The following is a 13,048-nucleotide window of genomic DNA, read 5'->3' as shown; positions in this document are numbered from 1 at the left end:
GGAAAACAGGACAAATGTAGTGTCACTGCATATATAAAGTGAGTTACACTCAATGAGTTGAAGGTATTATCCAGTCTTATCTTTTGTAGAATGGGGCAGCACAGTGGAACAGGAAATAGAGATGTCACTTCACAGTAAGCGGTCCCTAGCTTGATTCTCAGCCGGGATGTCTTCTTTGAGGAATCTGCATGTCCTCCCTGTGTTCATGTAGGTTTTCTCTGGATGCTCTAGGTTTTTCCCATGTTCCACAGACATGCATAAGGTGGATTGGTTACTCTACATTGGCTGTGAATGCATGTGTGCAAAAGCATATCTAGGGTGGGTAAAGGGAGCAACTGCCCCAGGTGTAATATGTTAAGGGGCATGATCAACCTACCCCAATCACTCTTTAAAGCATACCAACTTTTAAAAGCCAGTATTGTATTTTCAGTTAAACCTGAGCACCATGGCACTCACTGTGTGGTCTAAACTGCTGCAACTGCTTGCTACATTGTACCAAACAATCTGATACAATTTAAAACATTTCTTCTTTTCTTTTTAATCTAAAACCTGACCACTGTAGCACTTTGTGCAGAGTAAAAACTGTAGAAGTTTGCTACAGTTTAAAAATAAAAAACAAAGCAAAACAAAACAAAACTTTTTTATAATTAAAACCATAGTGCTGTAGTGCTCCATGTGGGCTATAAACTGTAGCAACTGCTTGCTATATCGTAACAGAAGTTTGCTGCAGTTTAAACTAAAAGCTGAGCCCTATAGCACTCCATATGATTATAAATGCTTGCTATTTTGTAGCAAGCTTATTGCATTTTCAAAGAAGAAATTATTATTATTTTTTTTTATTAACTAAAAAGTAAGGAAGGAGGAGGGTCAGTGGCAAGCTGCAAAATTGGGACCACAATGGCTCCTGGAACAGGAGGGATGTTGTGTGTATCTGGCCATCTGATTGGTGTGCCCATAGAAGGAATAGCCTTTTTTTTTCTCTTGCTCTTGACTTGGGGGGGTTAGTTGTAGATCCTGGATAGGGTACTATACTGTACAGTTTTACATTTTTTTATGCAGAAGTCCCTTTTTTGTTGCTGTTATTGGTGGGGGTGCAACTTTGCGGCACTGACACAGTGTACCAGCTGAACCAGCTATGCCTCTGCACTAACAGCCCCTCCATAAATTGTTGGTTAACTCCATACTAACATGCTCCCCCCATATTGACTTCCATGATTATTGGGACCCAAATGGCTTGGGGTGAGCAGTTAAGCCTGTAAGGGCCTTACTTGTTGTTAGCTTTGTAATACCTTAAGTACCGGCAAACCTATGTGTGGTATGGAAGAACATCTATAGCAGCGCTAGCCACCTAGTGGTGTGGACATAGGCTCTAGTTGATTGTCACTGTTGAAGTGTCACCCTGACACCATAGGGAAAAATGGGTTGTGGGTGAATGGATCTTTTAGTGGATTCTGGTACAGTCCTGGTCTGTACTATTCTTAGAGATTGCCTGTGATATTGTAAGGGTCAGTTGGCAAGAGTAACTGGGTTGTGGTCACTGACTGTGTAAAGAAGAATCTGACTTTAGTTTACTTTGGATATTTGTTATCATCATGGTCAACACTGAGCTATATTTCATGTGTGGATCTGGTCTGATACCATAGGAAACAACTTTTGTGATATTAAGTGACACATTGAATCTTGCTAGCTGGTGTTTGGGTTGCCTTTCCAAATCCATACTGAGAATTGCTATGGAAATACATCTGTGGTGCTTTATATCATTAACCTTCCTACCATCAAATTCTCTTTTTCCTATAACACATACCCCTTCTCCTCTACATCTATACTCTGTCATTCTTATCTGATTTTCTTATAACAATGGTTTCCCATAACTACTTTATGATCTTTCCTATATCTGTGTGATAATACTTCTGAAGTTTTACCAGATTTCTGATATCTGATTTTACTCTACTGTACATTTTTATGTTTGTTTAGACAAACATCTTTCTTAACATCCCCTAACTATCTTCAGTTCAGACTCACTATTCTTATAGACAATGTTTTTTGCTGCTGTATAATATTTGTAAACAAAAATGTTTTATTTCTCTATCATAATTAATGTATCATGTCTATGTGAATTTGTAAAATAAAATGTCTTTTGAAATAACTTTGTAAAGTATGATATTTGTAGAATGCTTTTTGTGATGTATCCTGGAGCTTTTCTCCCTGAGCCTTCAAGTGATAAATGGGTACTTTGTGGGTCCAGTCAGAATTTAAAACAAATGACAATAAATAACATTCAATATGTAAATGCATAATCCGGTATTGTATCCATGGTAGCTTGAATGATTTGTATTGTGGATGGAAGAAGAATACATATGAACATTTTAGTATGGCCTTTGAGCAGTACTTTAATTCCTAAGCAGTCTGTGTTTTTGCCTGAGGAAGTACTACTTTCTGTTATTAGCTTAGGGGTTTATTTTTGTTGTGTTGCCTATCAGCACCATCTCATGACTTCTCTGCCTGATCTCTAGTCCATTGTCTGTAGGTTCATAGGTGTGTACTAGGCTAATGGCCCTGGAGTCTTTACAAGCCTAGCCCACAGAAGTGCCCTGGCATTGTGCTGCCCAACGTTAGCTCCCAATGCCTCTATCAGGTAGAGCCACTGGAGTGATCCCGGGGTGAACTTCCTATTACCCATCCACTCATCAAGATTTCTCTTGAAGAGGGCCAGTGAGGTGCTCAGCTTGACATGTTTGGGAAGTCTATTCCATATCATGGGCAGTCTCTGGGTTATGAACCTGCCTCTCCAGCATGTTCTGTTGATTGTGGTAATGAGGTTGAGGTCTCTGGAGCATGTGGTGTGGACGGATTAGGATTTATTTAGATTTAGCATTTCTAACAGAGCTGGGTCAGACATGGCTTTGTAAGTCAAGCACAGATCACCTCTTAGTAGACAATATAAGACAGAATGGCTGAAGTTTTTTGAGTCTTTCCATGTAGGGCATGTGTTTAAGGAGTAGGATCCTCTTTGTGAGGTACTTTTGTGGCCTTTCCAGCTGTTGTAGGTGTTTAGTGAGGTACTTGCCAAATAGGGCATTATACTTAATGATTGGTCTAATGAGGGAAGAGTAGAGAGAGATGATGATGTCTTTCTTCCTGGATACAAAACCTTTGGTAATGAGATGTGCCACACAGAAGGACTTTCTGACCACAGTGGCAATGTGGTGGTTGAAGGAGAGGTTGCTGTCAACCTGTGATCCCAGATCACTTATAATGCCCTCAGTGTTCAGTGGGCTCCCATCAATGTGGCAATTAGTGGGAACTGAGTTTTTCCCAAAGGGGATGATGATGCATTTTTTGGCATTAAGCTTAAGGCCATGGTTTCAACATCAGTGATTGGTCTCAGTGAGGCCTTTCTGTAGGATATCTACATCACTTGAGGAGTTAATAATGGCTCCCAGCTTGCAGTCATCTGCGAACTTGGTCAGCCAGAGTCCCTCCGTGATGGCCTGGACTTCTGATAAGTAGATGCCAAACAGGAGAGGACCCAGGACCAATCCCGGTGGGACTCCACTCATGACTGGTCAGCAGTCTGACTTTGAATCAGCTACTTTCACACCTTGAGTTCTATCTGTAAGCCAGTTTGCAATCCACCTAGTGATATAGGGGTTGATGCCTAGTTTGATGAGTTTAACAATAATTCCTGAGTGGAGAATGGTATCATATGGTAGGGACAAACCCTGAGGTGAGGCTGTGATTGAACAGGGTACACATATGTGGTGCCAGTTCACTTTGTAATTCATGTACAACACATCCAGGGATAGTGTCGGCTCCTATGGAAGCTGTATTCTTGGCCTTAAACAACGCAGCTTTAACCTGGGATGCCATAATGCTGGGTGCCTGGCACTCCTCTGGTATTGTGATTGGTCCTTTAGGGGGGAAGAGAGGGTTAAAGGTGACACTGAATCTGTTGGCCAGTATGTTGACAATATCCGTTGGCTCAGTATAAGATGTGCCATTGTGCAGTAACTCAGAACAAACTGGGTAATGCCGTGGAGATTCTTGACATAACTATAGAAGGCTTTGTGGTTGTTTTTAGTGTCTGCCACAATTCTGCCTTCTTAGCTGGCTTTAGAGGTTTTGAAGAGGGATTTCAACTTTTTGTTGAGGCTAATAAGGGAGTTTCTTCAGTCTTGGTATGTCAGCTTTTTCTGCAAAAGTTTCTTTCTTCTGTTGTAGAGTTTATTAATGGCAGGGGACCACCAGATTGGCTTCTTTTTTTTGGAGAACATCTTGGTTCTGTTGGGTACGGCTAGTTTCATGCATTTATGTACGTGTTCGTACAGTGCATTGATGTATGATTTGGCAGTCGTGCATCTATTTTCCATTGACATGAATGCCATGAAGTTAGTCATCTCTGTTTTTAGGAGCCCAAAGTCAGCTATGGAGAAGTTTTTCATGGTGGTTACCTTTGCGGGGGTGGGGTGGCTGAGATGTGGATTTCCATGGTGATTAGTTTGTGGTTGGATGTAACCAGGGAGGAATTGACTATTGGTGTAGAGCAACGATTGCCCATGTTAGTAATAACCAGGTCAAGGATGCTGCTACATCTAGTGGGGGTAAGAATGAGCTGGCCCAGGGCATTGGAATTGATGAATTCCAGGAAGCGTTGGGCCAGTGTATTGTTGCATGAGTAGTTTTCCCAGTTGATGGAGGGGTATTTATTTATTTGTTTATTTACATTTGTTTACCGGGAAATTCCGACTGGACGCAGGTCCTTTTTCAGCAGATGCCCAGGGAGAAAAGCTCCACATCATGTACATGATAGAGATACAAAGTTGCAGCAATAGTAAACATTACATGTTGTTAGCTTTAATACAATAACAAGATATTGATTATTGACATTATATACAGAAAATGTTGCAAGTTAAGATAGTTTCTTGTAATTTATAATATTAGTAACAAAGTTTTCAGACAAGATGTTAAAGTATGTAAAGACAATTAGCTATTTCTGATTGTGGTTAGCAGTGGCAGTAGAATAGTTGGGTTAAGAGTCTAGGTGGGAAGTAAGGTTGGGGGTGTTAGTCTGGATTAGAACAAGGACAAAGCCAGTGCAAATTTAAGTGGAATTTGAGTGCAGTCTTGAAAAGGCTGCTGGAAGGTAGAGTAGTTATACAGGGTGGAAGATTGTTCCAAAGTTTAGATATGGTACATGAAAATATGGCTTCTCCTGCTGAGTTTTTGGGTTTGATAACAGTGAGTTTATTTTTGTTGCTTGATCTTAGGGGCCTAGTGGGGTGATAGGGATGGAGAAGGGTTTGAAGGGAAGAGATGTTAAGAAGGTGGTTAATAAGTTTATGAGTGAGGGTGAGTTGATTAAAGTGAAGGAGTTGTGGGAGTTCTAGCCAGTTTAGTTCTTTAAGGGAGATACAGTGATGGCTGTGGTAGGAGGTTCCAGGGGCAAATTTAGCAATTGTTGTAACAAGCATCCAGCTTGTGTAGGTCTGTCTGTCTAAGGTTGGTAAGTATCGGGGATGCATAGAGCAGGGTGGAGATTAGCTGGGAATTGGCTATGGAGATTCTAGCTGCCTTGGTTAGAAATTGGTGGCTTCGATATAATGCAAGTTTCTTGTGAACTTTTTTTATTGTGAGAGATATGTGGGTGTCAAATATAAGTTTATTGTCTGTTTCCAAACCAAGTAATTTTGTGTGTTCTGATGGAGAGATGATGGTATTGTCTTTGGCAAGAATGTTGAAGTGGGGGTATTTTGGGTGGCTTTGGAAGGTTGGAGCAGGAGAAGTTTTGTCTTACTTGGGTTGAGTAGGAGCTGAGCATTGGATAGCTAGCTTTCTACAGAAGAGAATGATTCCTGTGTGATTTGTTGTAGCTTTGGTAGAGTGGGGGCAGAGCAGATGAGAGTAGAGTCATCTGTGTACTGTATAAGAGATGCTTGTATGGTGGCAGTATGTACATTGTTAGTGAAAAGTGAGAATAGCAGAGGGCCAAGGATAGACCCTTGGGGAACTCTGAGAGTAACTGGGAGGCTAGGTGATGTGTTATTGTCCCAGATTATTGATTGCTGGCATCTGTGTAGATAGCTGTGGAACCAGTTGCAGGCTGGTTGTGAGAAGGAGAGGTTGGGGAGAGTAGAGAGTAGTACCTCATGAGATACCATGTCAAAGGCCTTTGAAAGATCTAGAAATATGGCAGTAGAGAAGAGGCCATTGTTTTTATAATGAAGTATAGTGTTGGTGAAGGAGAGCAGAGTGGAGGTAGTGCTGTGATATGGCCTGAAACCATGTTGGGTTTTGGAGAGGAGATTATTAGCTAGGAGGTAGTTGGAGACCTGGGTGTTGATACATTCTTCAAGTATCTTGGAGAGAAGGGAGAGGATAGCAATGGGGCAGTAATTGGAGAGGTCGGTGGAGGGGGTGCCTTTGTGGAGGGGAATGTGGGATATTTTCCATATCGAGGGAAAATAGCCTCCTGTTATGGAACAGTTGATTAGAAGTGAAATTGGGTAGGCTAGTGTATCAGATGCAATTTTCAAGTATTCAGAGGAGAGGTTGTCAGCTGCGAGTTTGGTGGGTTTAAGTTTTGACAATAGTCTTTTTATGTTGGTGGTAGGTATTGAGTTGAAGAAGAAAAGAGGAGTGGGGGTTTAGGGTTAGGAGTTGGGGGGCTGTTGTAGGGAAGTGTTGTTTGTTTAGAGATGTTATAGTTTCAGTGAAGTGTTTGTTGAAGGATTTAGCAATACTGCTGGAGGAGGGGAGAATGGACGGCTGGGGGGTATCAACCTTCCCTGGGTGGAGGATATTGTTAATAGTGGACCAAAATTGCTTAGAGCTGTGGATGGTAGAGTTTAGGGTGGATTTATAGTAGAGGGATTTGTCTAATTGTATATGATTTTGGCTTTATTGCGCAGTTCAAGGAATGATTGCCTATCTGAGATATTTTTGTTAGTCGCCAGTGCTCTCAGGCCTTATCTCTGGATTTCATTTGGGTTCTGGTGGTCTTTTGTAATCATGGGGTATGCTTGGATCTGACTTTGGCATTTCTTACAGGAGCATGGGTGTTTAGGATGAAGAGGAAGGTACTGTTGAAGAAGTGGACAGCCTCATTTAGGTTGAGGTATTTTAGTGGTGACCAGTTAATTTTTTGCAGGGAGGAGATGAAAGAGTTGGGATTGAAGTTGGACTTGTTCCGTATTTGCCTGTGGATAATGGGCTTCAGACTGTTTGTGTGGTGCAGAATTAGGAAAGCAGGGGAGTGGTCATTAAGACTGTCAGGTAAGCAGCCTGCTAGGTAACAATGAGGGGCTTTGCTGACTAGGATTCAGTCAAGTAAGGTATGATTGTTAGGGTTTTTGTTGATTTGGGTAGGGGATTGAATGGGTTGAGTGAATACATGGGAGACTGCTATTACAGGATAGCCAGTTGATGTTAAAGTCACCGAGAATGATGGTTTCCTGGGGTAGAGATAGAGCAGTCCAGCTCAGGAGATTTTCTAGGGGTGTGATATTTTGCCCTGGTGGGAAATAACATCCTGTGATACTGATTGTTTTGTTTGGGTTTAGTTTGAGATTGGCATAAAGGATTTTTTCATTGTAGTGGTGAGGGGCAGATGAGTTTATGAGTTGAATATTGAGGTGGTGTTTAAATATCAGTGCTACACCACCTCCTTTTTTTGGACAATGCGAAGGATGATATATTCAGGTGGAAGCATTTCCTCACTTTTGATGTGAGGTTTGAGCCAGGTTTCAGTTAGGAAGAGAATATCTGGGGAATATATGCTTATGCTGGCATGTAGTTCTTGGATTTTATTGCATATGCTTCTGATGTTTAGGGACATTATAAGTAGGTCTGTTGTTTTCCTGTTGGCTAGGAGTTGAGTTGTGGGGCTGCTTGGACTAGGGTTTGTGGTTGGGTTGATTTTGGAGGACCAGGGTTTGGATGGATGTCTCCAGCAAGGGCTAATTTATAGAGGGTGTTTAGGATATGTTTTATATACATAGTAAATTGCTTATGGTATCTTAGGAATATTTTATTTTTGAGTGTGTTAGGTGTTTGTTAATGGAGTATGTGTATTGGGAGGATGGTTTTGGTGGCAAGGGTTGTGTAGTTATAGTGTAAATGTTTGAGGGAAAGTGTTGAGAGAGTACAGTGGAAGTTGTTGGGGCATGTGACTGTGGGGCCTTGGTAGGATGTAATGTGAGCTAGAACTACACAGGTTAGGATTGTTATTATATTAGGTAGTAGCATGATTGTGTTGGATGTAGGGGGGAGGGGTTGAGTAATGGTGCAGCCTAATTGCTGGCAATTAGGGGTGGGGTTAAGGCTAAGAATAAATGTAGAGGTACTGGGGTGGGTGGGAACAGGGGACAGAGAGGGGAGGGAAGTGAGCGTAGTGAACTGAGCGGGCTAGAACCCTGCCAGGCTAAATATTGCAGGGTAAGTGTCTAAATAGCCAAATTGTTAGGAGTTATTAGAATCTAGTAGGGAAAAACAATCTATAGACCTGATTTCAGCTGTGTCTTTTCTGGGTAGATACCTAGTTTGAAGCAGACAAAAACTGACAGTTTAAGTAACTTTTTGCCTCTATTTTACAAGTGGGCAATTCCAGTGTATCTACTGGGTTACCTTTTTTCAGCTAGAGTTTTATCTTGGTTTACTGATAACTAAAAGAAACAGTTAACTGAGGAATGTATTTACAGCAGATGGGGGTGAGGGTGCAGCTGCCATCCCTAGCCGTGTGGGTAGAGCCAGTTATTTCTACTTTAGACCAAGTACTTTCTACAGTAGCAGGCTAAGAGGGAAATGTAGCTAGACACCTACAGTAACTTATCTTCTTTCCAAAGCCCTTGAATCCTTGGGCTGGTTTCTCCATTATAGATGCGGCCAATGGCCAAGGATTCAGCAAGTGAGGGACTGAGAGAGAACCTGTTCACAGGGACAGTGGTCAAGTAACCTATCTTCTTTCCAAAGCCCTTGACTCCTTGTGGCTGGTTTGTCCACTGCAGATGCGGCTAATGGCCAAGGATTCAGCAAATGGGGGACGGAGAGAAAACTCATTCACAGGGACAGTGGTCAAGTAACCTATCTTCTTTCCAAAGCCCTTGAGTCCTTGTGACTGGTTTCTCCACTGCAGATGTGGCCAATGGCCAAGGATTCAGCAAGTGGGGGACTGAGAGAGAACCCATTCGCAGGGACAGTGGTCAAGTAACCTATCTTCTTTCCAAAGCCCTTGAGTCCTTGTGGCTGGTTTCTCCACTGCAGATGCGGTCAATGGCCAAGGATTCAGCAAGTGGTAGTTGAAGTCACCTCATATGAGAGTGTTGGGTTGGACTCTAATAGTTTCCAGGGTGCTTAGGAACATGGAGTGAAAGTCTTGGGACATGGTTGGGGACCTATAGCTGGCTACGACCTGAATCACCATCTTACCCAGTGTTAGTTGTACCTGAAGTATCTCAAATGCATTATGCTGGGCTACTAGTCTGCAGGTGTGCATATCCTTTATGACTATGGAGACACCACTGCCTTTGGAGCTTTGGTCCATGTTCTCAGGCCAAAAGGTGTGGAATGAGTTATAGCCTTGTAGCACAGGTGTGCTTTCTGCTGCTTTAAACCAGGTCTCCGTTACAGCACAAATGTCAATGTTCGCCATTTTGAGAAGTGCTTCGAGCAAGTGCATCTTGAGATTTAGACTTCTTGCACTGAGCAGCATGACCCTCAGATTGCATTTATTTATAGCTGTTACAGTGGTAATTTGGTCTTTGGAACATTGCCTAAATAAGGAACTATAGGGGTGGCAAAAGCCTTAGCCAGTATCTGGAAACCCAGGGATGACAGATGCAGGCCATCTCTGACAATGCATCGAGGTCTGTCAATCATGTCATCCCAAGCAGAGATATACTGGATCCCCTTAAAATGACACCAGAAACTTAGCCAATTGTTGAAGTCAATCATTTTTTGCTTGCACTGCAGTATCATTCTGGGTAATGATAGGATGCTGCTCAGGGCTAGGGTCATACCTGCCTGGGCCATATAATCTGAGAGGTCCTTCATGTCTCTTTTCATGTAGTCCAGGGAGGTGCATCTCAGGTCATTCACACCCACATGGACAATGACATAGTCATACTTGTACTTGTGGAGTGACCTGAGTGCGTGTGTTATGTGTCGGATTCTGGCACCTGATAAACAGCTGACTGTTACCTTCTCCTTATTCAACCTAGTGAGTGGGACATCAGTGTGCCTTACTGTCGAGTCACCTACAATTAGTGTATTGGGCAAGCTGTTTTGCCTTAGGGGCTTAGGTTGAGGGGCACACTGTGTAGGTGAGCTATGTGTCTTGTGGTTTCTGCTGTGTTGTGGTGGTTGAGTGCATTTCTGCCTTGGAGGCCTCTGCTGTTTGGGTAGATTTCTATTGAGAGCCTCCACGTGTGTGGTCTGTGTTTTTATGTGAGAGCTGCGAAGGTGAGTGTTCTGGAGGGCTGTGTTTTGCATGTGGTGTGTTGCAGGTGTTGACCTTCTCCTCTTGACCTGCTATTTCAGTCTTGGCCTGAGAGAGCACGGCTTCCAATTGGGATATATAAGTGCATCTCTCACAAGTCTGAGTATTGGGAGGTAAGAGGAGAGGGCTGTCTATGTACATGAGGCAGTTGCTACACTGCCTCAGAATGCCCAAGTTCACCAGGTTAATAGGAGAAAGCACAGGGAACTGACCTTTAGACATGCCATAGGGATGGTCATTATTACTAAGTACTTGGAGCTGTTTCCTTATATATACCTTTTACAGGGAAATGCCACTCAAGGTGTCTGAGTCTGTACAGAGCACTGCCAAACACCTGAGGGGAAATTAATACGTAGATCCTGAAAATTTAAGGATGAAGTATTTAGGCAGATATTCTGAAGTTAGGAAGAAATCAAGCAGTACTTACTGAAAATAAAGAATTAGCTTGTCAAGAATGATGAAAAGAGGGGAGTCACATGAATGGCTACTGTCTGGCTAATGCTGGTCTCAGCACAGTTTCACTCTGCTGGGATACAAAACTCCTTTGCTTCTTCTCTCACCAGAAGCAAAATGTTAGTACCAATCCCAAGAAGAGAAGCAGGCCATGGCCTGTTTGGCGATCCACAATCTTGTCCTCCTAGATGATGCAAGGGTCTACAGACTTGTTGCCTTTTTCTGGTAGATGCCTTGAATAGCAACCAGACCAGTGAGGTACACTGAGCACAGACACTCACTCTCCAACCAGAAAGAGTCAGGAATCAATGCATTCTGCTCCGACTCTCACCAGAATCAGAATATAAGTACAGATTCCAAGCTGACACCTATAAATCAGTTATTATGCTTTCTGGTGATCAGCAATCTCCAGGAAATAATATCACTGTACTCCTTCTCTCACCAGGAGAAAAAAGCACTAATCCTAAAATGATTACTGAGAGGCAGAATGTGGGCTCTCCAATAACTGCTGGTCTTGCGATAGATGCTTAAAGGTAAGATGAAAAAAATAGTTTATCCTAAACACTGCAGTGTGCACTGGAGAAGTTAGATATGAAAGTAGGTAACTTAAGTTTTACCTGTGTAAAAAGTTAAGTTTTAGTGGACAGTCACTATTTTTAAACTGGGTAAAATTATTTTAATTAAAAATAGGAATCCAGGAAGAGTCCTTATGCCAAGTTTCTGTGACAGAGATTATTTTAGCTTAATATAAAACATTAATAAGTTCAGATTCAGGGCATTTATTATTTAGGCAGTACAGATTCATGTAGTCTATTGTGAGGTTATTTGACAGTGATTATATATTCTGTGTTGAGGGGTTTAATTCAATATCTCCTGCTTGTATTAGCATAACAAACATACGTGCTTTTAAAACTGGGTGACTTAAGTAAAGTTTTCATTGGGAATTTTGAATATGCAGTCTTACTGTATGCAGATAGATGGGCCGCCATGCTGGTGCAGCGGTTAGCATTGCCGCCTCACAGCAAGAGGTTCGATTCTCAGCTGGGATGCCTTCTGTGTGGAGTCTGCATGTCCTCCCTGTGGTCACGTGGGTTTCATCTGGGTGCTCGGGTTTTCTCCGACATTCCAAAGACATGCTGTAGGTGGATTGGACACTCTAAATTGGCCCTTGGTGTGAGAGTGTGCATGTGTGTGCCTTCTGTGCAAGGTTGGGCACAGGGCTGGCAACTCAACACTGTAAAACTCCTCTGCTAATCATGAGCGGACAGGTGATCTGCTCTGGTGACCCCTAACTGGGAAAAAGCCAGAAGAAGAAGACTGTATGCAGATAAATGGAGTTTCTAATTGATAAAGTAGAAGTTGTATATTTATTTCACCAAGAGGATATGGAGATATATTGAATGAATGATCCATTTCCATAGATGGAGTTTCTAATTGATAAAGCAGAAGTTGTATATTTATTTCACCAAGAGGATATGGAGATATATTGAATGAATGATCCATAAGCGGCAAGTGCAGGAATGGTTCTATTGCATTTTTTTGCTTGTAGTAAGTACAATAAGACATTCTGGATAGCAACAGTGTAGTACCATTATAGAAAAGTGCAGTCTGAGTGTTATACAATGGAAGTGGATAGTAAGTATAAAGGTCAGAGAATACTATAAACTGCTTATGTGGGGGGGGGGGTTTAAGTGTGTAAGCGTGTTAAGGGAAAGTTGTATTTGTCCTATACTCTGTTACAGAAATGATGGATGGCTGAAATTATGGAGGAGCACATGGGAAGATGAATCAGTTTGGGGAAACAGAGAGGGGAGGGGGAAACTGATTAGATAAGTACAGCAATATAGGAGAAGCTATGCAGTAATGGGTTTTCCTGAATCCACAAGTTCTCTGAATCAGACAGTTAATCTAGCTCATTTGAGGCAGCTACCATTAAAATAACTCTTACTTGGTAGCCCTTGAGGTGAGTAGGGCATACAGACTGCATCTATTGGCGATCAGCACTTTATCCTCATACCTTCGGCAGCTTCTGCGCAGGTAACCAGAATAGAGCAAGTTTGCTAACCATTAGCATTATGACTGGAGCTACAGCCCACTGGTTCC

The sequence above is a fragment of the Protopterus annectens genome, chromosome 2.part2, assembly GCF_019279795.1.
Source record: "Protopterus annectens isolate FY-2018-M chromosome 2.part2, PAN1.0, whole genome shotgun sequence".
Lineage (NCBI taxonomy): Eukaryota > Metazoa > Chordata > Ceratodontiformes > Protopteridae > Protopterus > Protopterus annectens.
The sequence above is the reverse complement of the archived record's forward strand: the minus strand, read 5'-3'. Positions refer to the sequence as shown.